Below are 24,478 nucleotides of genomic sequence, written 5' to 3'. Positions count from 1 at the left end.
AAATTGAATTTTGACTGTACTATAGCACGTGCTCTTTTTTTTTTTAATATGGCATGGAAATGATGTTTCTAATTTATGCACAAAATAACACATTATGGTATTCTTGTAAATTATTCTTTACACTGGAGTCTTAAGGTTGTTTTCCTTTGTTCCTCCTCCAAACCCCTCACCCTCTCACGCTCTCTACCTTAACCTTATTTTTTCTTCAGAATATTTTTGTTACTTTGAGAGACTCTGTGTAGGCAGAATAGCCTGTCCTAAACATAGGATGCAAAAGACACTGGGAACCCCTCTAGAGCTCAGTGGTGCTGTGTCCTGGATCACTACAACTGTTGCTCACATCTCTTTTCATCCCTAGATACTTCTATTTTCAGAGAACACAAGATAGAATTGATAATTGTTTGATTGCTTAGGTTTTCTATTTTGTAATTGTGTACATGTAGCCTCCAATTTTGTAGAAAACAAATCACTTGGAGAACCTATGCATAGGTGTATATGGCCACTGGTTTCTTCAGCTTCCTTGGCAGATAGTATTGAGAAATCTTTGGTGTTTACTTTTTCAAAGGCAGTATCTGCTTTTGTGTTAGGTGGGAGGGATTTTTGGCTGTATGTTTAAATATTTGGCTGTATGTTAAAATATTGGGGAAGTTCATGACAGTCAGGTTGTTGCAGTATTGCTCCAAATTTCTAAAACTCTACGTGGTTTAAGCCATGCAGGTTTCTTCACAGAGATTCTGACTAAAGTTTACAGTGAATGTGAAGTTTGAATGTGTAACCAGAAGGCTCTCCATAGTTCGCAATATTTTACTCTTTCCTTGATTTTTTTTTTTTCCCTTAGTCTTAGATGTTCTTTAAAAATGAAGCTAATTACTTCATGTAATGCCATACAGCATGTCAATTTCCTTGGTAAATAAAATTTTAGTATTTTCAGTAGTAGACTATTTTCAGATCTACTTGCGAATTAGTGTTCTGTGGATAACTAGCTTTGTATAAAAGTTTTTTTATTGGTTTAGATTAGTGGATACTCATTCTACTCTGCTTTTTATTTTCTATTTGCTGCAATTGTGAGGAAGGCTTTTGTGTAAGATATTGGGGGCTTTTCTAGACTCTGCTCAGCAGTCCAAATGCAGAGGCTTTATTCATCACAAGACTTCTATTGTTGAAAAAAACATTTTGTTTTTCTAAATGTAACTCAGAGTAGACAAAATTAAACATATATTTGTCCAGGAAGTACGTGACAGTCCATCATAATGCTATTTATTTCAAGATTCAGATTTTCCTTACTTGTCAACAACTGATGAGTTTGAACTCTATATTCTGTGGAAGCTGTAGTTCTTTATGACAGACAATAAATGGTAATCTGAAATCTTATTTTGGGCACTTTGTATCTAACCTGATTCATTCCTGAAGGCAAAAAGATTAGATCTACTTGAACAACTTTAAAAGGGGTGAGAAGCTTCTTTGTTTTTTTTTTTTTTTTTTTTGTTGTTGTTTTTTTAATTTTTATTCAAGTTATTTGGAGGCCTCTTCTTCTCAACTTGCAGAAACAAAAATAAACTTGTTTGCTTGAAAGAGATACGTAGCTATTGACTTACTTCTAATGTTATATTCAAAATAATTGAAAGGAGGTCTGAAATAAAAAGTAGCTCTTTGCTAGAGATCTGCAAATGTAAATTCTGTTTAAGGCAAAAGCTTTTCTGAAATCTTTTTGGTGACCTCTTCTTGTTTCTGTCAATTGGAAACATTGTCTAGGCTTCTTGGAGATGAGTGCTACATAAGTAGGAGAGCACAAACAAATCAGTACAGTACTGATCTCTGATCTACATTTGAGTATGTTTTGAACACAAACTGAATTGTGTTCCATAGTGTTTTTTTTCCACTCATGTAAATGTTGATCTACTAGCTTACACTTCTTAAGCTTATGTTTTTTAACCTCTTCTGCTTGATCTGGAGCAAAATGTTGTCTAAATCATTTTTTTGGTCTTGCATATCACATATGAACTGTTTATGCTGTTTATGGAGTGTAGAGTACTTTTATGAAAAATGATTTTGCTCTTATTGTTTCTGCTAGACAATGACTTAGACTGTTTTGCCTTATGTAAGGAAAATCATTGAGTTGCTATTCTAGCATTGTATTGTTATTTTAAATTTATACATTGTGATCTAGAGTTGAAAAAGAAAAGATTTTTGGTTTTTAATTTTTTTAAGCTTAGTGTTTGATGGTGAGGAAAAGAATTCTTTCATTTTTATGCAAGTATCTTCAGTCTGAATTGTTAGAGAGAGAGTGGTGACGGGGGGGAGGGGGAAAGAACTTCCAGTATGAACAGCTCGGGTTTTTTTAATATTACATCCAGTACACTTAAGAATCAAGTTCATTGTTCCACTGTTTGTTTCTTCTGTTTTTGTCTTTTTGCAATTCATAAAGGAGAATTAATGTGGGGGAACTGCTCTTACAATGAAGGCCAGTTAAGTATTCAGGACCTATGTCTTCCATGTATTTTACAAATGTGAGAAATTGTAGAAAAATGTATTAAGCAAAATAGACATAACTAACAAAAAAATATTACAGTTGTAAAATGTGATGCTTAAAAATGATCGATACATGAGCTTAAAGTTTTTTGCTGAAATTAATGGATTGTAATAATATGACTTTTCTAATGGCTTTCTCTTTCCCTAGGCACGCGCGTTAACACCTCAGACAGCAGAAACAGATGCTATAAGATTTTTGGTTGGAACACAATCTCTTAGATATGATAATCAGGTAACTTATTTCGGTCAAATGTCAGTTTTGGGGGTTTTTTGTTTGTTTTAACACTGTTCAAATATCTATCTTCTTCCTGCCTCTGAAGTTTAAGTGATAGTTAAGTTGTAGATTTACATTAATTGTTTGCAGATATATTGATAAGAAATATAAGTGAGAGTGTGTATTTCTGGAAAATTAAACTGTTCTAAATTGTGTTACTAAACCAGTTTGGCTTAGTGAAGCAGTTGCCATTTTTTCATTAATTTAAATCTCTAGATTTTTCTAGAGCTGTCTTTAAACCTTGGAAGATTTGTGAAGTAAAACAAAATTCTTTAGTCCTTGATCATCTTTAATATGACTCCTGGCATATGCATAGCTGTCTATCTGAAGCCACAGGAAATGGATTTTTTTCACCTATAATTGTTGGTAATCAATTGTGTCTTTACTGATCACAAATACAGCAAGTTAAAAATTTCAGGGAGTATCACAGCTTAATTTCTGTTGGACTGTTTCCTGTGTGGTTCAGAGTACAGCACTTACAATTTTACAGTAATTTTATTTTTATGATTAAACTTCTGTATGTGTGTTCACAGTGAAAGAAGATCTTGAGGGCAGAACAATTAGAAAGCTACACTGGGTGTAGGCTTCAGGTGGGTGTAGCAGAAGTGCTGCAGATGTTCTCTGTTGGTAGATGCCAGATGCTGCCCTGTACAGTTTGCAGCTGCCTATGCAAGGAGGGCACAGTTGAGACCAACAGAATAGTGGAACTTCTGTGAAAACTTCTGAAATGGGAGAAAATACTGCATGGGAGAGAGAAGGGAACAAAAAAGAGCAAGAAACAGAATAAACCATAGGGGGAATGGCAAGGTCAAAGGAGGAACAGGCAGTGTTCTGTGGTGGAGCAGATATCCTTGCTTCCTGTGGAGAACCTGTTCCTGAATGTGGATATTTGTGAAGGAACTGTGGTCAAGGAGAGCACATGCTGGAGCAGAAAAAAAGTGAGAGATGGAGAGTGGCAGAGAAGACCCTATATACTGAGTGTAACCCCATGCCCTCATGTGCCGTGTAAAGCTCCAGATTGAAGGAGTTAATTCAGAGAATGTGGAGAGAGAAGGATTTTAAGGTTTGTCTTTCTGATTTCTCACAATCCAAATTAGTCACTAAATTTATTTACTGCCAATAGAAATATAATTTCCCCCCAGTGAACATTGTAATTGTACACAATAAAGCACTGAGTTTGGTACCAAATCTTAATGCTGGTTAAGACTCAAGAGGGGAAAAAAGCGTTCAAAGGTACAAGGAGTATGGAGTATTCAGTTTCTTTACTTTTCAGGTAATACTTGTGAGACCAGTGACAAAAGACGTGGCATAACAAACTTAGTTAAAAATAAGATGATCAAAAAAATCATTATGCATTTGTCCTGGATGCTCTACAGACATTTGGTGCTTTTCTACTGAATAAATAGCTTTATCAGGTTAAAAGTTGAATCTATCTTTTACTTCTTGGTTGGACTAATTAAATTCTAGTCCAAAATTGGGCTCCAAATTAGAGGGTGATTCTTGCTCACTGATTGGCGTCCAGCAGATCTTCAATAATTTAAACATTCTGATGTAGGTAAATTTTTTGGCATAGACTACCTATTTTGGACATATCTCCATATACGTGTTTCAGCCTCATTGAACGTAATTTTTTTTTCCAGTGAATAGCATTAATAATAGATGTGCAAGCCACTTCCTAGGGTATTAACGAATCTTTGGGGGTTATTGGCCTTTAGCTGTGCCTCAGGCCATTAGCTCCATCAGCTAGTTGCTAATCCCTAAGAAATGCCTTAGGCCTCAAGTCATTATTGTTTAATTCAGCACTATGTTCTCTAGATTTGCTTAAAAATTTCTTTGGTTACTTGACCTAACTTATGAACTGGCTTGCAGCCTTTAATGCTTGACCAAGTGCTGTGTGGTGAGATATTGAATATGCAGTTCCATTATGTGCAGAATGTTTCTTCCCTTCCAGTCCCAAACCAGGTGTGTTGCAGGTAAGAGAACAGCAGTCATGAAGCTGGCGAGGTAATTTCTTCCTTAGTGAGATTTATTTCTGTACAAGTAATTCATAGGAGCTCTGGTGAAAATGTTTTGCTGTTAATGCTTTCCTTATGAGGCCAAGGAAGGTATTTTTAAATGTTGTATTCCGACAGTACTTGAGATATTATCAGTGTCAAGTACTTGGTTTTTGATCTGCATAACTTCATGAAAGTAGTTCCTTTTTGACTGGAGGTCTGTCATCTGCTCCTGTGGAACAACTTTGCTACGTACTTTCGGGATGTGAATGGAATTAGGAAACCTGAATACATGCAGCTAATAAAGAATACAAATGTGATTTACTCTCTTTTATGAGGTTTGGAGATCTTGTATAAATACATAGGAGAAAGAAGGAAGGAGAATGAAGGAAGGAGAACAGCGTGTTCTTGATGTAGTGTTGTGGAAATGGAGAGTAAAACTGGCAACATGAAGTGTGTTGCCAAATGGAAGAGAGACAAAGAAAACTCTCCAGTGAAATACCACTTGAGGGAAGGTGATAATTGAAGAGAGCAGTTTAGGCTGCTGGTCTGTATTGTAGTCTTATTGTTTAGTGCTTCAAAGGTGGTGATCTCTGAAAATCTACACCTTCTGTCCAATTATCTGTCACCTGATGTAAGCATCTGCTGCTGCTGAGCTGGGGGTTTGGGTGCTTTCTTTTCTAAAGGAATTCTCTAAACCAAAACAAACATTTCATATCTTTGAATGTAGTTCTTGGTTTTTTAAACTATGTTCACTGTGACTTCTGAGAAATTGTTCATGCGGTTGCATACTTGTTCTCTGACAGTATTTTACATGGTTCTTAAAAACTTGTGCTTTTGGAAGCTTTTGTATTTCTGCTGCTCGTAGTTTAATGCATTTACTGTGTGTTTTTTGAAAGCATACACAATAAGCGTACTTCACCTAATCTTTTTTGATCTCTCTGAGAACTGAGTTATCTTCAGTCTTGTGTTAGAATCCAACGTAATCGTTTTCATGCATGGTGTTACATAGGCACAGAGATGGCAGTGGCCACTCAAACTGAAACACTTCCCACATCTCCCGCTCTGTACTCTGTTAGTCTCTGATGTAAGGAAACAAATTATAGAGTTTGTGTAATGGAAGAAAAAGAGTAATTTTGTTCTGAATGTGTTCAGTTGTCTCCCTGCCTTAGTCACTTCCATAGCAATTAGTGATTTCTCCAGTATTTTTTTTTTTTAGTAAAGTCAAATAATTATTTGCCTTCGGATCTCTACATTATTTTCTCTCTCTGTTTGGACTTGTATGTGTTCAGTCTTCAGGGAGTCTTCAGCATAATTACAGCAGCTAGGTGACTCCTTAGTGTTGCTACTGATGATAAGAGTTATTTTCCACAAAGACCATGTTCCACAAGAGCTATGGTAGCACATACCATTACTCAGGACAGTGCATTCATGTTGAAAAGGTTCTCTGAGTGTACCTATGCTTACTATTGCTGTTATCCTCTTCTGTAGCATCCATATACTGAACTTATTTATCCAAGTTGAAACTCATTTCTCTACTCCACTGGAAAAAGTTAGAAAGATAGTAATTGAGCAGATGAAAATAGCAACTTGTGCAGCTGGGGCTTGCATTAGGACAGTTGTAGCTGAATGTTTTTCTGCTAGTATTTCTCTTCATGACATCACACTGGTAATGTATTTGGTACTTTTGTATTTTGCACGAGAATTGTTTTGTCTTTGGTATTTAGTATAGCTACAGCAGAGGTTTCCAGGTATCTGTGATGTCAGCTGAAGCAAAGACATGACAGCCGAAGAGGAATTGGTCATCTGTGATTTCCGAATGCTTCAGATGGGATAAAGAGTTTTCTGACAGTTTGTGTTGAATGACCCTCTTAACCAGGCCAGTGCAGGCAAACATATGTGCAATTGGGGTAAATAGAGTTTTGCTTTGTGGTTCATCTCTAGAGACTTAAGTGAAGCTGCCAAATGAGACTTCAGTGACTCCAACAGAAGGTTTCCTTCCCTCTTCCTTTTTTTTTTCTTTTGAGATAACTGAGAACAAGCAAATAAAGCAGATCTGTTTGTGCCTTTCACAGAGAAAATAAGCTCTTATTTTTAAATATTTTCACGTATTTCACATTATTTATGTTAAACATCTAATTCAGTAACTTTGAGGGATCTGTTTTTTGTTGGAGATCCAAAAGCCAATTATCATTATTTTGATGTGTAAAAATAGTAATAGGAATTATTGTTCTTGAGCCTGTTGAAAGTTTTACTTTAGAGTTATAAATATGTTGCAGTTTATCTCCAAGCTGTTGTTTTCATGAACAATTTGAGTTGCGAGTTGATTCAGAACATCAGAATACAGCTTATATAAGAGAGCAGTGCAGGGGGCTGAGTATATGGTGTCTGTTAAAGTTAGTCAAGGATTTAAAGCAATGAATGGGGAAGAGTTCTCTTCAGAGACAATAGCATTTGATTTAGGACACGGGAGTAGGTCAGGAGGGGATATACAGAGCACCAAAGTAAAGGGCAGCTGTAGGTAAGTCCAAGGGGTGTGACTCTGGAGAGTTATGAAAGACAGGAAGGTGACTTCCTTAAGTTAGACAGGAAGATGGCTATGCAATTGCTGCGGGAGATGGATGTTATCCTGATGCCTGGGTAGATTTGTAAGTTCAGGGCAACAAATGAAGTCAAGTTTGAAAGGACAGCGTGCTCATCAACTGCAGGACTGCTTATGTGCCCTGGATGACTGAGTTAAGAACACTGCAGGTGATGAGGTCCTGCATTATATTTGAAGAAGTTGCTGATGACTGCACTCAGCAGTTGAGTGTTTGAAGGAGAGGTAAAAAGAGAAAAGGTAACACATCAGCCATTTCGTGAAGTTATGTACAGTATTGCCAATATAGCCTGAGTTGATACCTATTTAGTTGTTTCTCTATTTTATGAAAAAATTTTGTAATGTCTTGTATGTAAGACTTCTGCAGTGGTTTAGTAGATGACTTTGTTTCTCTCTTCATTGTTGATACAACCTTACTAATGAATCTTAAATGAGATTACCTAAAAGAAAAACAGGAGTGAGATATAGATTTATTAAGACATAGTTAGTATTTCTTAAAAGAATCTTTCAGTTCAATATTTTATCTTTGTTTGTAGTCTAAAATGTATTATATTTCCAAGTGTTTTAGTAATGGATAGTTTTATGTATGGATACATATATATATGATTGCTTGCTTGAGGAGCACTCTAGAAGTTTCAGTTATTTTTGTTTCAAAACAAAGTCCTTTCTCTCTCTCCAATTCTTTCTTCAAAAGATACTTAAATTTGATGGCTTGTATACAGAGTTAATGCAGACATCTTGACTGAAAATTGTGATGTTATTATTTCTGTTTATTGCTGGAAGAAGTGTTCAAATGCAGTGTTAGTGGCTTATTACTGATAACTATAATATGAAAAATCACCTTCAAGCTTTAAGCTGCAGGACTGAGAAGAATAAATACTGTATTTCATCAAGACAGAGAGATGGCTTATTTTTCTAGAAAAGTCTATCTTGATGAAATCAATGATATAGTAAATTGTTAGTATAACAATTAATTAAAGTAGATATCAGTTATAAAATTCTCATTAAATTGTTCTGTGCAGTCATTGTGTATAATTAAGACCCACAGGAAAACATTTGAAAACCTAATGTTCTCTTTTATTGTATTTGCAGATTCACATCATAGATTTTGATGATGAAAATAACATCATAAACAAAAATGTGCTTCTTCATCAAGTGGGTGAGATTTGGCACATTAGTGCCAGTCCTGCAGATAAAGGTGTACTGGGAACTTGCTACAATAAAAGTAAGTCCTTTCCAACAATTTTAAAGTTTAAGTGCTTTGATATTTTGAAAGCACAAGGATTGAACATCTGGCTATGTGTAAAACCTTAAAAATAGAAGTTATCAACACAAGTATTTTTTCAAAGGTCTGCTGTACCATTAATTATGCCTCATCCTTCTTCTGTCCTCAGATCATCTTGATTAGAAATTGGTTTGCATTCATATCAAAGAAACCAGCAAAACCAAAGTATTGCTTACCTGATTAATGCCAAGCAGGTCAAATAAATTATTCCTGTTATTTTAGGCTTCATTCTTTTTATTGTTTCATATATTTGATTTTTAAAGTGAAAACAAATGTCTTTCAAAATTTCTTGCCAGCACCAAGCTCCCTTTAAAATTGCAGATTAAGTCTGCATATAGTGTTATTTGTCATATGTTTAATGCAGATATGCCCACAGAGGACTATAAATTGTCTAAATATCTCATCAAAACCAGTAGGAGTGCTCCTTGTGTACCCTTAACACTAAGTGCACAGCTGTTTAGATCAAGAATCTTTGTGCCTTTCCTTGGTAAGGCAGATGTGAAGATTTTCTGTTCTAAAGCTTGGAAAATCTTGCATTATTTGAGAAGGGGTGGTCGTTTTTCTCTCTGACAAGTAAGAAATCTGTGCTGTCAATTTGAATAAATATTGTTTAGTCTCATGTGTTCTAGTGTATTCTTTCATGAAAATACAGCCTAAGTATACAAGAATATGACAGTGAGTTTCAGACATAATGCATCTGTCAGCTGTGGAGCTGTAAATTCCTACTGTTCAACCTCTTGTTTAAAAAAAAAAAGTTGTTCTGGGGCTACTTGGTGCTTTTATTTCAGTCCAGATGAAATGGAAATCCTATGGCATGAATTTCTTTTGTGAGTCAGTTGTGAATCTTTAAAAACAATTATAAAAGTAATGGAGGGTTCACTGAAATGGTATTAATGTGGTGTGTTTTTTATTTTAATTTTATTTTTACTTTTTACTGTCTTGTTGACTTTCTGAACATAACTTCTCCATCAATCACTGCCAAGGCAAAGAATATCCCAAAGTTTCCACCAGAAACTTCTGGTGAAGTTTCCTTTGCAGAAAACCAAATGAAGTTTATACATTATATTTCTCTAGCCTTCCTGAGCTGTTTTGTTGGTAATGTGATGGGATAGTGGAGATGAGGAAAGAGTACTGTTTGTTTTCTTTTGTTTTCTAAGAATACTGTGCTCTATAGAATATTGTGAAACACCTCACAGAGTTTATGCACCTCTTTTTTCCTCGCATATAACTTCACATTTCTGTGATATTTCTAATCTCCATTGGTGGACCTATTAATTCATATGTATGCTTTCTATTCTAGATTCTTTGTGTTCTAGATTTGGTTTGCTTTATCTCATTTAGAAATGTTAAACTTTATCATTTGTACTTTGTGCATCTTCATTTAGAACCATCAGTTGTTAGCATTCTGTAGAAAACAAGATCTGATTCTCAAATGATTACTGATGAATCTAAATAGCAAAACACATAACAGAAAGCACACAGCATAGGGGTTCTAATAATAAGGAATACTAGGTTTAGCAGACAACTTAATTCAAGTAGTAATGCAACCAAATTAAGCATTCAAAACATTTAAAACTATTTGTTTGTTCTGCTGTTTTAAAGAAATGCTGTTTTTCCTTACTGAAGTACCAAGCAAATGACATCCAGTCAGAGGTATTGTGACCACCTCTTGTTGTCTGAGTGCTGTAAATCAGGCAAATCTTGACTCTGTTGAAACTCAGAAAATTTATGTGATAGGCACATGTGATGTTGCGTTTTGGTGTTTCTTTTGATTGAAAATTAGTTTGGCAGCTGTTTGGTTCTGTGAGCACTAAGAATTATGGAAGCTGTATTTTATCCTGGATTGCCAAACTGGATGAAGAAAGGTGTGCGAGTATGTGAAAGAAGCTGGGTATAGGAGGAAAAGCTATGGTAGGACATGACTGAATATTTTGAGGATGGGGGGAGAAGACATTGTAAAATTAATACTTACATATTAATACTTTTACCTAGATATTTTATCTATCTATATAATATGCACTGCATATATGTCAGTTTTGTGACATGTTAACACAGCATCTTTTCACTCTATTGTGGCAAGTCAACTGAATTAAAAATAAAAACAAGTAGTGGGCTCTTCTTGAATGAGATTTAGATTTCTACTCACAGCTTTAAAGTAGGTGAACATTAAGGGGAGAAATGATTTTAGTAGTCTTTGAACTTTAAAAGTTGGTTAAATTTCAATGTGATACAAATTAAGTTTTCTTAAGATGACTTGTTGTCTAAGCAAGATGCAGCATGCGTAAGGTTTTGAGCTACAGTAATAAAAGTGGCAAAAAACTGGCATCTTGCATTTGCATTTTGACTGGCTAATGCTGCTTCTCAGAAAATGTACTTGTGCTTATTTGTATGTAAAATTTGTTTCTTAAAGTTACCTTACTCGTAATGTAGAAGTTGCATTTTTTGTTTGCTGTGGCCCAGTAATAAAAAGGAGAATGTAGAATTTAACAAAAAATCTGTAAGAATAATTCTAGAATTCTTAGTTTTTGTTCTTTTTGTTATGACAAGTTCCAATCAGTTGCCTGTAAATTTCTTACTTTCTCTAAAGTACTGCAGTAATGACACTTTTAAAAGCATGGATGAGAAAGGTAACAAAGTAATTAAGGAGATAGAAATAGACTTTTAAATATTAGAAAAGAATAATAGCGGGGTGGGATGAGGGTCAGGATTATGCTCTCCAAATAATGGTATAAACCAATAAGTAAAGTGATACACAATATAAAATGAAGATAAATAAATCTTCAGATTTGCAAGAGGTTGATAGCTATCTGAGAGCTCTATTCATCTTTTAAGGGAAAAAAGTTTTGTATGTAAAATACTTCATGAAGTTAGAAATAAGATTTTCAGTATTTGAAAGAGCATTACATAGGGTAATTTTTTCACTGTGATGAGCTAAAATGCCAGAAAGGTTGTAGGTAGAGGAGACTAGCTTGGAAATCTGAACAGTGAAAAGCAGACAAAGCCTACACCCAGTTAAGTTCAATTTACAGTCCATAAAGAAAACACGAAGGGGGGTAGGAAAGCATTTGAATGGGCTTATAGAATCATGCAGAGTGCCTGGGATTGGAAGGGACCTCAAAAGATCATCCAATCCAATCTCCCTGCCAAAGCAGGGCCACCTAGATTAGGTGATACAGGAATGCATCTAGGTGACTTGCAGCAGTGTTCTGAGGCAGTGAAACCTACTGTACATCTAATCTGTTTTTTGTATGTAAGTCGATAGTGATAGCCTCAACTAGAACTGGCTGAGGAAAGTGGGAACTCTGTGTCAAGATGAGGCTGAGTGATGCGCTCTTTATCAGTACAGTTCGTAATACACTGTTGTGGGATGCGTGAAACATTTAGCAGTTCGGTGGTACAGAGGGAGCTATCATAGAATATCCCAGGTTGCCAGAGTCCCACAAGGACCATTGTGTCCAGCTCCTGGCTCTGCACAGGATCACTCCAAATTCAAACTTGATATCAAAGTGTTGTCCAAACGCTCCTTGAACTCCTTCTGCTTGGGACTGTGACCACTGCTCTGGGGAGTCTGTTCCATACCCACTGCCCTCTGATGAAGAACCTTTTCCTAACATCCAACTTTGACTCTTCCCTGGTGCAGCTCCGTGCCATTCTATCAGGTTCTGACACTGTCACTACAGTGTGTGTTAACACTGAAAATTATTTAAGAACAAAACAATGGTTAGCTACTAGTTTGTGAGGAGCAAAAAACTGCTGACCATAACAAGCTTAACATGGAATAAGCATTTTTTGACAGACAGGCAGTTGTCTGTTCTTGTTTTTTCTGGTTACATCAGTATTTCTGATAGTGGTCATTTCTGCTGGAATTTATAACTGATGGTGTAAAAGGAATAGTTTCAGGACATCAGGCTAAGACTTTAAGGTTATGTGTATATTCCAGTTACTTGTACAGGGCTGTAGTGTTGCAACTGCCAAGTTAATAGAATACACACTACAGTAATAAAATGTGAATAAAATTACTTAAAACCAAGAGAATGGTTCTCCAAGAAGGTATAAATCCTGAAGCCCAGGGGCCTGGGTTTTTTTGAAAAATTAAAGACTGCAGAGAAGTGTTCTTCCAAATTAACACTTATCAGATAGGCAAGCCATATGATTGTTCTTTCAATTAATTTGTACTTGGAGAGGTGTATATGCATGCTTACAGAAATGAAAATTTATTACATACTCTTGTAGATTCTCAGGCAGATGTTAATGTGAATAAACATCTATTATGCTGTTGATGTTGGTATATTCCATTGTGTGTGTTCTGACTGCTGCTCAGGATGAAACTAGAGATCTCTTTCAAAGGAGGGAAAACGTGACTGCTGCATATCAGTTGAGGAGCTGCTTAAAACAGCTATCACTGAAGATCTCTTTTATGCCTTTTAAATGCAGGAAACTTGAAATCTGTTTTGTGAAAACTATTTTCGGTGAAAGGAAAACTTTTTTTTTTCCCTTCTCCTTCCATTATCTCTCTAATGGCAAACAAACCAGATCTTAGTTTACTTTTGCTTGATTTTTTTTTTTAATGTTTTTAAACAAATTGAGTCGTCTTGTCTTGATGACTGGACAACCAAGTCATCAAGTCAGGATGAGTGTTATTGTCATTCTGCTTTCATACTTTTCATTTTTACTGAACATCTACTTAGCCATAATGACTAAAAAAATTTGGAGTTGTGTTCTGATTTTTTTTTTTAAATGCAGCACCCTTTTCCATAGGATGAAAAAATTGCAGTTCACTATGCACAAGCTATACTCTCAATTTACACTCCTCCATAACTGATTATTTGCAGTTCACCTGAATGTTGTAGTAAGATTATGAACTTCAGGAAAAGTATGAGTGTAAATTAATCAGTACACATGTTCAGTTCTGTGTTCTCCTTATGTTTTGAAATGTAGATAGTTTAAAGACTTTATCATAAAGCACCATAGTACGTACTTCCTATCCATTTCTGCTTTGTGAGCTAGGGAGAAGAGATGAAGAGCTTCTTAGAGATGATTCCTACTTACCTCCAAAATAGAGTAGGAGAAATGGGAACCTAATGTGGTTTTAAGAAGGTAGAGGTTAGAATTGGTTATCAAGATTATCTTTGTATGTGTAGAATTAAACATTTGCTTGGGCATAACTATTAGTTCTAGCAGGAAACCTACAGGGGTGGAAAAAAAGCAGTAACACTATCATCTTTTATCTGTTAATGAAAGCTGTTTGTGGTGTGGAGTGGATTGATGAGGTACACTACTATTTTACCTTTGATCTCTGTTCTGTGAAAGTTAACTTTAAGGATGTTAGATGTTCTTTTTCCTTTTCCTTCCAAATTGAGTAGTCTCAGCCTGTTGATCAAACCAAAGATTGGTTCATCTGCACAAATAGTGTGACTTCCACAGCAGCAAGAGCAGATCCTGTGTAGGAAGAATGTGAACAGCTGTCTAATCCCTTTGTGAAGGGATTAGACCATCTTCATCAACTAACTTGAGTCTACTTCTCATGGCCCAAGATCCCTGCCCTTTGTGGCTTATCCTGTTTTATGCTGTTTTGGTGAGTGGCACTTAGGCAAAATGTTGCAGTACTTGAACTGCAATGGATTATTAAATAAACTTTGCTACTGTTTTCTGTAAACTTAGTTCTTTCCAGGACATTTTCCTTCCTAATGAAGTAGTTTCAACCTGTTGAACACTTCCATCTTCTTTATTTATCTTGCCCCTACCAGTTCTGCTGTACCCTACTTTAGGTAAAAACATCAGAATTGCATTCTCTACTCGACGTAGGGGCATACCAAAACTTCGTGGAGCTGTAAAATAATTCTTTTATTCTTTCTGCCTTTTGTTAAGTTGGCCAGTGTTTTACTGGCTTATGTGGTTTCTATTGCATGTTACCTTCAGAGAATTGTCAGTAGAGACACTAAAAACATTTTTCAGAATTGTATCTACCAGTCTAACATCATGTCAGGATGACTTAAGATATTTTTCTTCTATTCTTCTATTATAATTACTCTGATGTCACTTGTGAAGAAAACTGTTAACAGTGAAGTTCATCTGTCACTTTTTTGAACACCAGGTTATCAAGAGTTCTTCAGAAGTTCCTTTCTTTTGCATGACATGGAACAGCCTGAAATGATATTGATGGTAGACTATGTGTTTACATTTCCATGATAGTAATTCTCTTAAGAAAACTCATAATGAAATGCCTGTTCGTTTCTGGCTTTAGCTTTTCAGAACCTCATTATAAATCCATTGGGATAAATTTTCATGAATTGAAACAAGAAACAACAAAATCTTTCTCAAGTATAACAATTCAGAGATTTTTTTTAAAAAAAAATTAGTTTGTTACCACTGCCAGAAAAGTATTCTTTGTGTAACATGAATAGCAGCATTCATATGTTGCTATGAAAAGCAACATTCATAAAGTTGGTTAAAACTTTCAGATCATTTTGAAATTAAATACTTGAAAAATAATTTTATATCATCATGTTTGTGCTTGCTTCTTTTAGCCTTAAGAATTCAGTTTCTTAATCAAATGTATTGACGCATATTTGGAAAACAGTTTGTTTTCCCAGTGCAAATGTATTTTTTGACTTGTATAATTAGGATTTAACTTCGATTACATGTAGGAACACACAAAGCCACCAGAGGGCAAAAGAAAGTGCAAATGGAGAAGGCTGTTATCTGAGTTTTTGCACATGTGAGCATGCACATGAGCAAACATTCTCTTTATTGTTTTTGTTCTGCAAACAAGATAGGTGCCACTGTGCAGCAATTACGGAGATTCTGTATGAATAGTGTGTTTTCGTAGATTCAGAGCCTACACACATACAAAACTGCTGTTTAATTTTGATTTTAAAAGGAAAATAAAACACTCAAAACAGATTCGATATTTGAAAGTAATGGATTTTGAGTAACGTATCACACTTCTCACACCGTAAAACTGTGTTAGATTTCCAGCAGAGAAATCTCACCGTAGGGGTGGTTGGAAAAATGCTCCTAGTGATGTTCTCAATTGCTTAATAGCGAAGAAAGCAGCTGGCATGGACCTCTCTGGTTTCACTGCCCTCTTCTGTAATGAAAATACTCTTTGTAGGGAAATTTTTGAACGGCACTGTGATAGAGTTGCAATGCAGAGGTGTGCTGGGATCTAGTGAAATTGAATGAATCTCTCAAAATATTGCCTGGTGCTCTCCATAGCACTACTGGAAAATGGTACAGAAAAAAGCTTCTTGCAGTTTGAGGGAAGTAACGGATCTGCTTGTGGTTTTTGTTTTTGTTGTTATTGTTGCTCTCTATGCTCTTTTTAGGTTGTACCTACTATTCTTCTAGGAATTCTAGTTATATGACACGTGTAGCATTCGCATCTAAGTAATTCCTTTGACGTGTTAAGTGAAATAGGTGACTATATGATGCACATGATGGAAAACCAGTATGGAAATATTAGAGTATTACAGGATGGTCACAATATTGGAAAAAAAAAATGTTTCTAAAATATAGAAAGTGAATAAACTGCTGCTGAACTAGAACTTGCACTGAGAGATAATCTGAGTTATCCTTTGGCATTAGAAGTTGTTATTGTATTCCTTTTCTTTTTTATTTTGAAAGCATACCAAGAAAACATGTTTTCTGGATCCAATCTCCAAGTATTTTTTAGCTCAGTTTTCAAATATTGAACTGATTCAGTGTAAAGGCATGAAAAAAAAAGGCATGTTCTTTCTGCATATCTAGTCAGCACATTGCTGCAGTGAGTAACATTTCGTGTATAACACGTATTGTGTTGTAGTACATTTAAGCACTCTTGTCCCACTATCTTGTCAGTAAGTGAAATCTAGAAGCTGGATTTTCCGTCAGTGTGAATTAGACTTCGGAGTTATTCCTGAATTATGCAAGTGAAACCAAGTATTCTGTGCAAGTTCCATCAGTTAAACGTTAAGAGATTTTATAACTTTTTTTTTTTTTTTTCATTCTGTGGTCCTTTTCTACAATGAAAATATAGCCCGCTTTTGCTGAAGAGATTCACTTGCTTGGTGGACTCTTAACACAGAAGATACTTTTTTTTCTTTTCCTTCTCCTGCTGACCTAATAAATGTCACACTTCATGTCCTGAGCATCTCGTAACAAATCTAGTTTCAGTTTATATTTTAAAATGAAAATTGTTTCTATAGAATGTCCTATTCCCTATGGCACTTTCATGAAAACTAGTTAAAATACTTAGAAAGTGACTGAAATTCTGTTTGTTTGTTTTTTTTCTAGCTTTTAGGTTGTATCTTACAACTTTAAGCGTTTCTGACTAATTGACATGAAAGTGAAGAACCATCACAGATATTTCTGCTACTGAAATAGCAGACAGCTACAGGGAATAACAGAACTTGAGGTTAATATGTCTGCCTTTTCTGGCATTGTGAAGATTCTTGCAGCTCAGCATAGTTTATGATGTCTACTGTGTATGTGCATGCCCGTCTAGTAGACAAAAAGAACTTTTCCATAGTTTAAGAATTGCACAGTGATTTATCAAGGATGCCGGATGGCCTCTAGTTCAACATCCCTCATGAAGCAGATTTCGCAGTGAAATCAGACCAGGTTTTTCAGGTTCTTACATAGTTTGTTCTGGAAAATCCTCGGGAATGGAATTTGCACAGGCTCACTGAGTGACTGCAACTGCATTGCTTGGCTGTCTTAATGATGGGGGAAAAATTGTTGGCTTGTATCCAGTCAAGACCTCTCTTGTTTCAGCTTGCTCCTCGTTGGCCTGGTCCCCCTCATTCTAGACTAGTCCTTCTTTTTTCCTTGCTGAGTTCTTAGTCAAACAGATGTCTAAAAGACTTTTTTTTTTAAATGCTAATGTCCATTGTCAGTGAACTTGAATATTCGTCTTGATTTAGTGGATCTGTCTGTCTCTTGAGGTCGTGTGTGTTTTACTTCAATTTTACTAGGCTTGTTTCCTCAGACTTGACCTTGTTTCTTGTCCTGATCACTGAGTCTGTCTTCATCTTTCTGTCTGTCAGTGTCACAAAGTGAGATTTATGGTTCTTTTGGGTACCTGGGTCTATGCTAATGTTTTGCAGCTTAATTCCTTACAGATCATAAAGTATACGTCTGCCTGTTGCAATCCTATACATCTTTTTTCTTTAATCTTAAGCGATTCAGTCTTGTTGTAACCAAGTTTGTTCAGAGAAATATCGTGGAGATGGTTTTCCTAGTCTCTGACTTTGACTAAGTCAGCCTGCTTCTCATCCATGTACTTGATTAAGCTTTTATAACTGCTTAGCCCCCTCCTACCATTTATGCATAATATCTAATCAACGTTGCTTCACATTCTTAGGGGAAAAAAGAACTACTCCTCCCCCCCATGTTTGTACTGCATATGATAGGATTCACCTCAAAGGTATTTTATTCTTCAAATTCCTTCTGTCTGACTCCCTCCTTTGCTGCTATACCTGCCAAAATATGAACATAAGCATAATGTTGCACTGAAATTGCCATCTGTTATTATGATGAAAAACAGTTGTCATTTTTCCTTTGTTATACCACTATACATTAGCTGTTGTCTGCCTTGTACATGAGATGGTTTGTGCAAAGCATAGCGTAAGAGTCCTCAAGGGCTGACGTTATCAGCTAGAGAAATCTTACATTCCGTTGAAACATTTCAGAGGATTCATTTTAAAGCTATTTAGAGAATATTTGAATATTGCATATGAACATGAGAAAAAGCTTCTTTACTTTGAGGTTTACAGAGCACTGAAACATGCTGCCCGCACAGGTTGTGGAGACTACTTTCTTTGGATACACTCAAAGACTCTTTGGGCACTTTCCTGTGCAACCTGCTCTAAGTAACTTGTCGTAGCAGTGGTGTTGGGTCTGATGGTCTTCAGAGGTCCCTTCCAATCTCTACGGGTCTGTGATGATTCTGTGAAACCGTCATGTTTCTGAACATGATGTTTTTGTGGCTATGTCGTTGTGAGGTCCAACAGAACACCTCCCCCACATTATCTCATTGATCATCAACATTAGATACTATCTTCTGAATTGCTTGTATCCTGCTCTGTTTTCCCACCAGCAGGCACTGAGGTGGTTGAAGTTCCACATAAATAGGAAGCTCCTTCTTGTATCTGAAGACTGTCTTTTCTTTAGGAAAGATGACACCTGCCACAGTGTTGCTACTTTGGTTTGCTCTATTCCTAAACTGTAAACACTCAGCTGGCTCTGATCCATCCGTTGATAGTTCTCATTCTGTTGTTCTTTATAAAGGACAGTTTTCCATTTAAGCCTTTCTGATCTGTACTTCTTGAGGAGCCTGTGTTTGTCTGTGAGTTTGCAATCCCAGTGAGATTGTAGATATGCTATTAACATAAAGTGTATTTGGTCAGTAACAGCAAAGACATTACCTTGTCTCTACACTGAAAATTTGACCATGGGATGGCTTTTACAGGTTTGTTTTTAATTTGTTATATTTTGATGACTTTTCTTTTTAGATTCTAAGCTACTTAGGGAAGAGCTGTGTAACTCTCCATTCCGTTGTTATTAAAAAGTTATGTTGGGATTTCTCTCCTATGAGCACTTCTGAGTCATAAACAAGTGAGAACTGAATAGCCTGCTCCATTAAAAGTGGCTGACTAGTGTAGGACAAGATTTATTCTTTGACCTTTCTGGACTTCCTGGATGCACTAGCCGTTAATATCTTGAGGCATCAGGAAAATGGAATTCAAATAATAAAAGGCTTAGTAATTTATGTTTCTTGTATTAGCGAAATCAATTTTTATTAACCTCGTATTCGTACTTCATGTCAGAAAATGATGTGATATTGCATCTTGCTGTGTCCTAGTTTTGGCTTGGATAGGGTTAATGTTCTTTGTAGTAGCTGGTATGGTGCTGCATTTCAGATTTTTGATGAAAACAGAGATGATAGCACACAGATGTTTTAGTTGTTTCTGAGCAGTGTTACACAGAGCCAAGGACATTTCAGCTTCTTGTGCTGTCCTGCTAGTGAGGAGCTGGGGGTGCGTAAGGAGCAGGAGAGGACAGAACCAGCACAGCTGATTCAAAGTGGCCAAATGAATGTTCCGTACGAGGGTGGTGTCACGCTGAACCATAAAAGCTGGGGGAGAGAGGGAAGGAATGGGACAAGTAGTGGCATTTATGTTCCCAAGAAACCATTGTGCGATGAGCCTTGCATTCCTAGGAGTGACTGAATGTCCGCCTGCTGATGGGAAGTAGTGAATTAATTCCTTAGGCTGCTTTACTTGCGTGCTCAGCTTTTGCTTTGCCTAGTAAACTGTGTTTATCTTGACCCATGAGTTTATCTTTATGATTCTCTCCCTTCTCTCTGTGGGGGCAGCAAGTGAGTGCCTGTGTGATGCCTAGCTCCTACCAGAGTTGAAGCACAATGTCTTAATAGCTTCTCAATAACAATTATGTGGTTATATTTTGAATTGTACTCAGTTTATTATAATTCTTTTCTTCCATTGACTAGTTTTGCTTGGTGTGGGAGCACATCTGGAAGTTATCTGCCCGAATCAGCCAGGTAATGTGAAGACTTAGCAAATTATGACTCTGAGGTCTATAATTTCAATCACAAGCCATTGCTGGAAGAAAGTTTGTGTATGTTGATAGAGTGACTACACTTCTAGATTTCTATTGAGATTAAACACAAAGTGGAAACTGCGAAATCTTATGTAAGGCATAGTAAGCCTATCTTTTCAAATCAAAGTATTAGCTAGAACTTTATCCTGTGAATTTGAGATAGCTTCATAAACAACTGATTTTGGATGTAGTGACATCTGTCCCATTTGAATTAGATTTCCGAACTGTCAAGTCATCTTTATTTGTCTTTGGAACTTGCATGCAGTAAAACTGTAGGCTAAAGACTACTTAAATAGAGCACTGAATGTGCAACATGTCTGGTGATGGCCTGATTCAGTGGAGGGGATAAGTGGTTCTCAGTTGCCATTAAATTGTTAAGGAGTGTAGAGTTTTAATATCTCACAAAACATCGAGTGGAAACGTTAATGCATTGCTATCATCTAGCCCTACTTAACTGACAGCTGCTGTGGCTTTGGTGGTGATGCAAGTGAGTGCCTCTGAGATTGCAGCTTTCTCTTTGGTACTTCTGCATGCGAGAAAGAGCAATGTTGATAATAGTGTTCTGCTTCACTAGCCTTAGTGATGATGGAAGCCAATATGTATGCTTCATTGGCTTTTATTGGTGTGTTGTGCAGATCTCCTCAGCCCAGGGTAAACTCAAACAATGCTTTTTGTATGGCCAGCTGATACCTTGGTTCATGTATGTCTCCTGATGTTGCGGTTATGGTGTGCTGGTGGTAACAATACCAGGAAGATCATCGCAAACAAACAAAAGCAAGTTGTTAGAGCTAGTTTCTTCATTTTCTGCTTCCTACAGAGAAAACTTGATGGATCAAAGATACCATAAGTCATGGTTCTGACTTACGAGATCTGGTTCTCTGAAGTTTATGAAAGCAAGCATACCTGTTAGTGCTGCTAAACAGCTTTTACAATGCTATAGCCTAATTTTGCCTGAAGAGTAAAGTTTGACTCATGATTATAGTGAGGGTTACAGTTAGTCTCTTAGGCTGTCCACCAATGGCAGAATTCCAGAGATGCAATCAGTAAATTTTGAGCTCTCTCAGATAAATATATAAACATCTACACATCTCGGAGAAAAAAGTATGTGCTGAAATATTGTTTCAAATCATTTCTGGATAACATGAGAAACAGCAAACCGTAAGAGAGTTTGGTTTATGCCTCCTCCAGTTTTTCAACCTGCTGACTGCGTGCTTTCTGCAGGTTCTGTCTCACAGACCCATATTATATTATTGGTTTACCCGTTTCTTCAAAGCATACCCACTGCTTTGCACACTTTTAGATTATCTGTGCTCTCTTCAGGATGCAAGGGTTTTAAAGTTTCCTTATACATTTGTAAACACAGTGTAAATATGAGAGCCTGGTGTCTAGCGCCTGAGTCATATCGGTGTCGTGTCATTGTGCAGTAGGTGTGAATTTACGGTCACCTGTGGTCTGCATGCTCAACAGTAGAGCTTTGTGCAGTGCTTTCCACATGTTAGAGTCGTGAGACACCAGGTAGGCATGGAAGATGTCCTCTGTGTGAATATATGTCTGGGGTGGACTTGACTGGAGTGTGTTTCTGTTAATTATTTTTCTTCAGCTCCTCATGGGAATACACTTCTATTAAGATAAATAGTGAGCTGCTATGTTTCTGCTTTATTTCTGTGTACACACTTACAAAATGAGAAGCTGTATGTTGGTATCTTAAAAATGCATTTCAATGATTAAAAGAAAAATTAAGCAGCCTACAGTTTTTTTTATTCTTATCTTTACCTCAGCCCATGTACTTCTGAAAAATGTAAAATAAAAGGCTGTGTGGGCTTGGAGCACTACGATTGGAATTCTTAATCCAGAGACAGAATAGTGTTTTTTTTTTTCTTCCTCGTCTTTTGCCTGTAAAAGACAAGTTGATTAAAGAGAATATGGTTTATCTTTTTATGAATCAACTGAAAGGGTTATTCTTTAGAAAGGTTACTCTTTAGACAGAGGTTTACTTAAATCATGTTGGTTTTGATTTTTTTTTTTCTTTTTATTAGGAGACGGATGTTTACATTCATTAATAAGGAAGAGTGATAACTCTGTTTGTCAGCGGTGAGAAGGATGCTTCTTCACACTCGCTGCTTGTTCCTGTCATACTGAGAGCACTAATGGGCACCAGCTGGGCTGCAGCTATAGCAGCTTCACCACTTCAGCCTTGCACAGCAAGAGCTGCTGTGGCAGAGCTGCAGAAGGGCCGCCTGTGCGGATTTAGGAAGTATACACTTGAGTTGTTGTTCCCTGGGCAACAGAATAACTGCAGCCAGCTGGCTCTGCACCACCTGAGCTGATCAAAGAGCAAACCCTGTCAGGCACTGATACTTCAGCTCCTCTAGCTTCAGCGGGAATGTCTGCAGGCAATGATGTAGGGAGCATTGTCATTTGGATTTCAAGGTTAAACACAGGGGAATGAAGCAGAATGACAGCAGAAATAAAATGTAAACATTGTTCCCGTAGGTGCTTCCATCTCATGTATGTAGTTATCGATTCTAAAAAATCAATGTAAAAATACTTCATTACTAATGTACATACAAAATGTGTTTCAGAATGATTTTAAAAGAAAGCAGGAGGCTAGCAATAACTGTCTTTGTTTTCCTTCTTCCGAAATACATTAATCAGAGTGATTTGTCACATACATAAGGAAAACAGTAATGAATGTAAAGAGTGTAAACAGTAAAGATTGGAGTGCTTAGTAAAATGATATAATTAGGGAGGGCTGTGCAGTGTTGGACTTCTTCTGCTTTAGGTGACTGCTGCAAGCCCATGACAAGTGCAGACTGTGGTTGTTACATATGGTAGAGCATACTTAAGTGACATGGGGGTGGTTATTCTGCAGGTGGTGCCAGAAGAATGAAATGTGGATGACTGAACAGCTGTGTTGTAATATTGGGTGGTGTGTTCCTGTATAATTGGGATCAGAATCCACTTTACAGGATGGGTTGTGGGTGACGATGCTTCCTGAATGTCCATTTAACTGTCTTACACTTTGTCCTTTATGTTATACCATTGCCTGCAAGCATTACTTTGCTTAAGAGTTCTAGGATGTTTCACATCTTAAAATCCTGTATTAAACACTGTTATAAAATAGTGAAGATTGAAATTGTGTTTTATCACTCTCCTTGAAATATGTTTCTTTATATTTTTCAATATCTCTATTGCCTCTGAAAGATAATAACTTCAATTCTGGAAAGGTAATTGCGGTGGGTGAACTGAAGGCAGGCAGAACATGGACAAATGATAGTATAGGTTGACTTTTATTGAGCTTAGGCTGTCTTCAATTCACACCTGATTGAGTAAGGCAAAAGCAGGATTAGTGGATCTCTACATGTGCTCAAACCTCTTTTCTGCTGAAACTGCTGAGTATTGATTAGCATCCATTCTTATAAAGATGATTTGTCTTTTTTTTTATACATTGCATGTGTTCTTTTTGTTCTTCTGCTTTGTCTTTGTTTTAGTAATATTTGACTAATGAAAGTGTTTCCATAGACATAGTAGTTTCAGGTGGATTTTTAGTTTTTTTTTTTTTTCTCCTGTTAAACCTTAGACCTTTAGACTGTTAAAAACTCCTAAGTGGAATTTTTTTTGTCCCTATCAAAAATCAACATGGGGAGGGAGAGTTTGAGTGAAGGAATAAAGTTTGAGAAAACAGTAATGTTGTTGGATTGCTTCTGACTGCAAAATCATTTACACCTCTGGTATCTCTCATCTACATTTCATTCTACTCTGCTCTGGTGAGGCCTCACCTGGGGGTAATGTATCAGATGTGATGTCCTCAATACAGGAGATACACAGACCTGTTGGAGTACATCCAGAGATTGACCACAAAAATGACCCAAGGAGTGGAACACTTCCTCTGTGAGGACCGGCTGAAAAGGCTGGGGCTGTTCAACCTGGAGAAGAGAAGGCTCCGGAGAGACCTGAGTGCAGCCTTTTGGTATCTAAAGAGCGGCTGTAAGAAAGGAGACTCTTTATCAGTCTGTTTTGATAAGATGAGGAGATGGGAGATTTAGATTAGATACAAAGAATTTCTTTTTATAATAAGCACTGAAGCAAGCTCTCTAGAGATGTGGTGGATGCTCTGTCTGTGGAGACGTTCAGAGTCCAGCTGGAAAGACTCTGAGCAACCTGATCTAGCTGTAGGTGTCTCTCTTCATTGCAGG

General features: G+C 36.7%; 1 protein-coding gene across 2 annotated transcripts in view; it reads left to right on the top strand.

The window, feature by feature from the left end:
• The first annotated feature begins 2,651 nt into the window (after positions 1 to 2,651).
• The window catches only part of EIPR1 (EARP complex and GARP complex interacting protein 1), a 53,471-nt gene continuing 31,644 nt past the window's right edge, over positions 2,652 to 24,478 (top strand). For both annotated transcript variants that reach the window (XM_031552610.1, XM_031552611.1), the window contains exons 1-2: positions 2,652 to 2,761; positions 8,489 to 8,621. The gene's annotated coding sequence lies outside the window, so the exon portion shown is untranslated. The remainder of the gene's footprint in view (positions 2,762 to 8,488; positions 8,622 to 24,478) is intronic.

The sequence above is a fragment of the Meleagris gallopavo genome, chromosome 2, assembly GCF_000146605.3.
Source record: "Meleagris gallopavo isolate NT-WF06-2002-E0010 breed Aviagen turkey brand Nicholas breeding stock chromosome 2, Turkey_5.1, whole genome shotgun sequence".
Lineage (NCBI taxonomy): Eukaryota > Metazoa > Chordata > Aves > Galliformes > Phasianidae > Meleagris > Meleagris gallopavo.
Note: the sequence above shows the minus strand (reverse complement) of the source record. Positions and strands in the feature narration are given on the sequence as shown.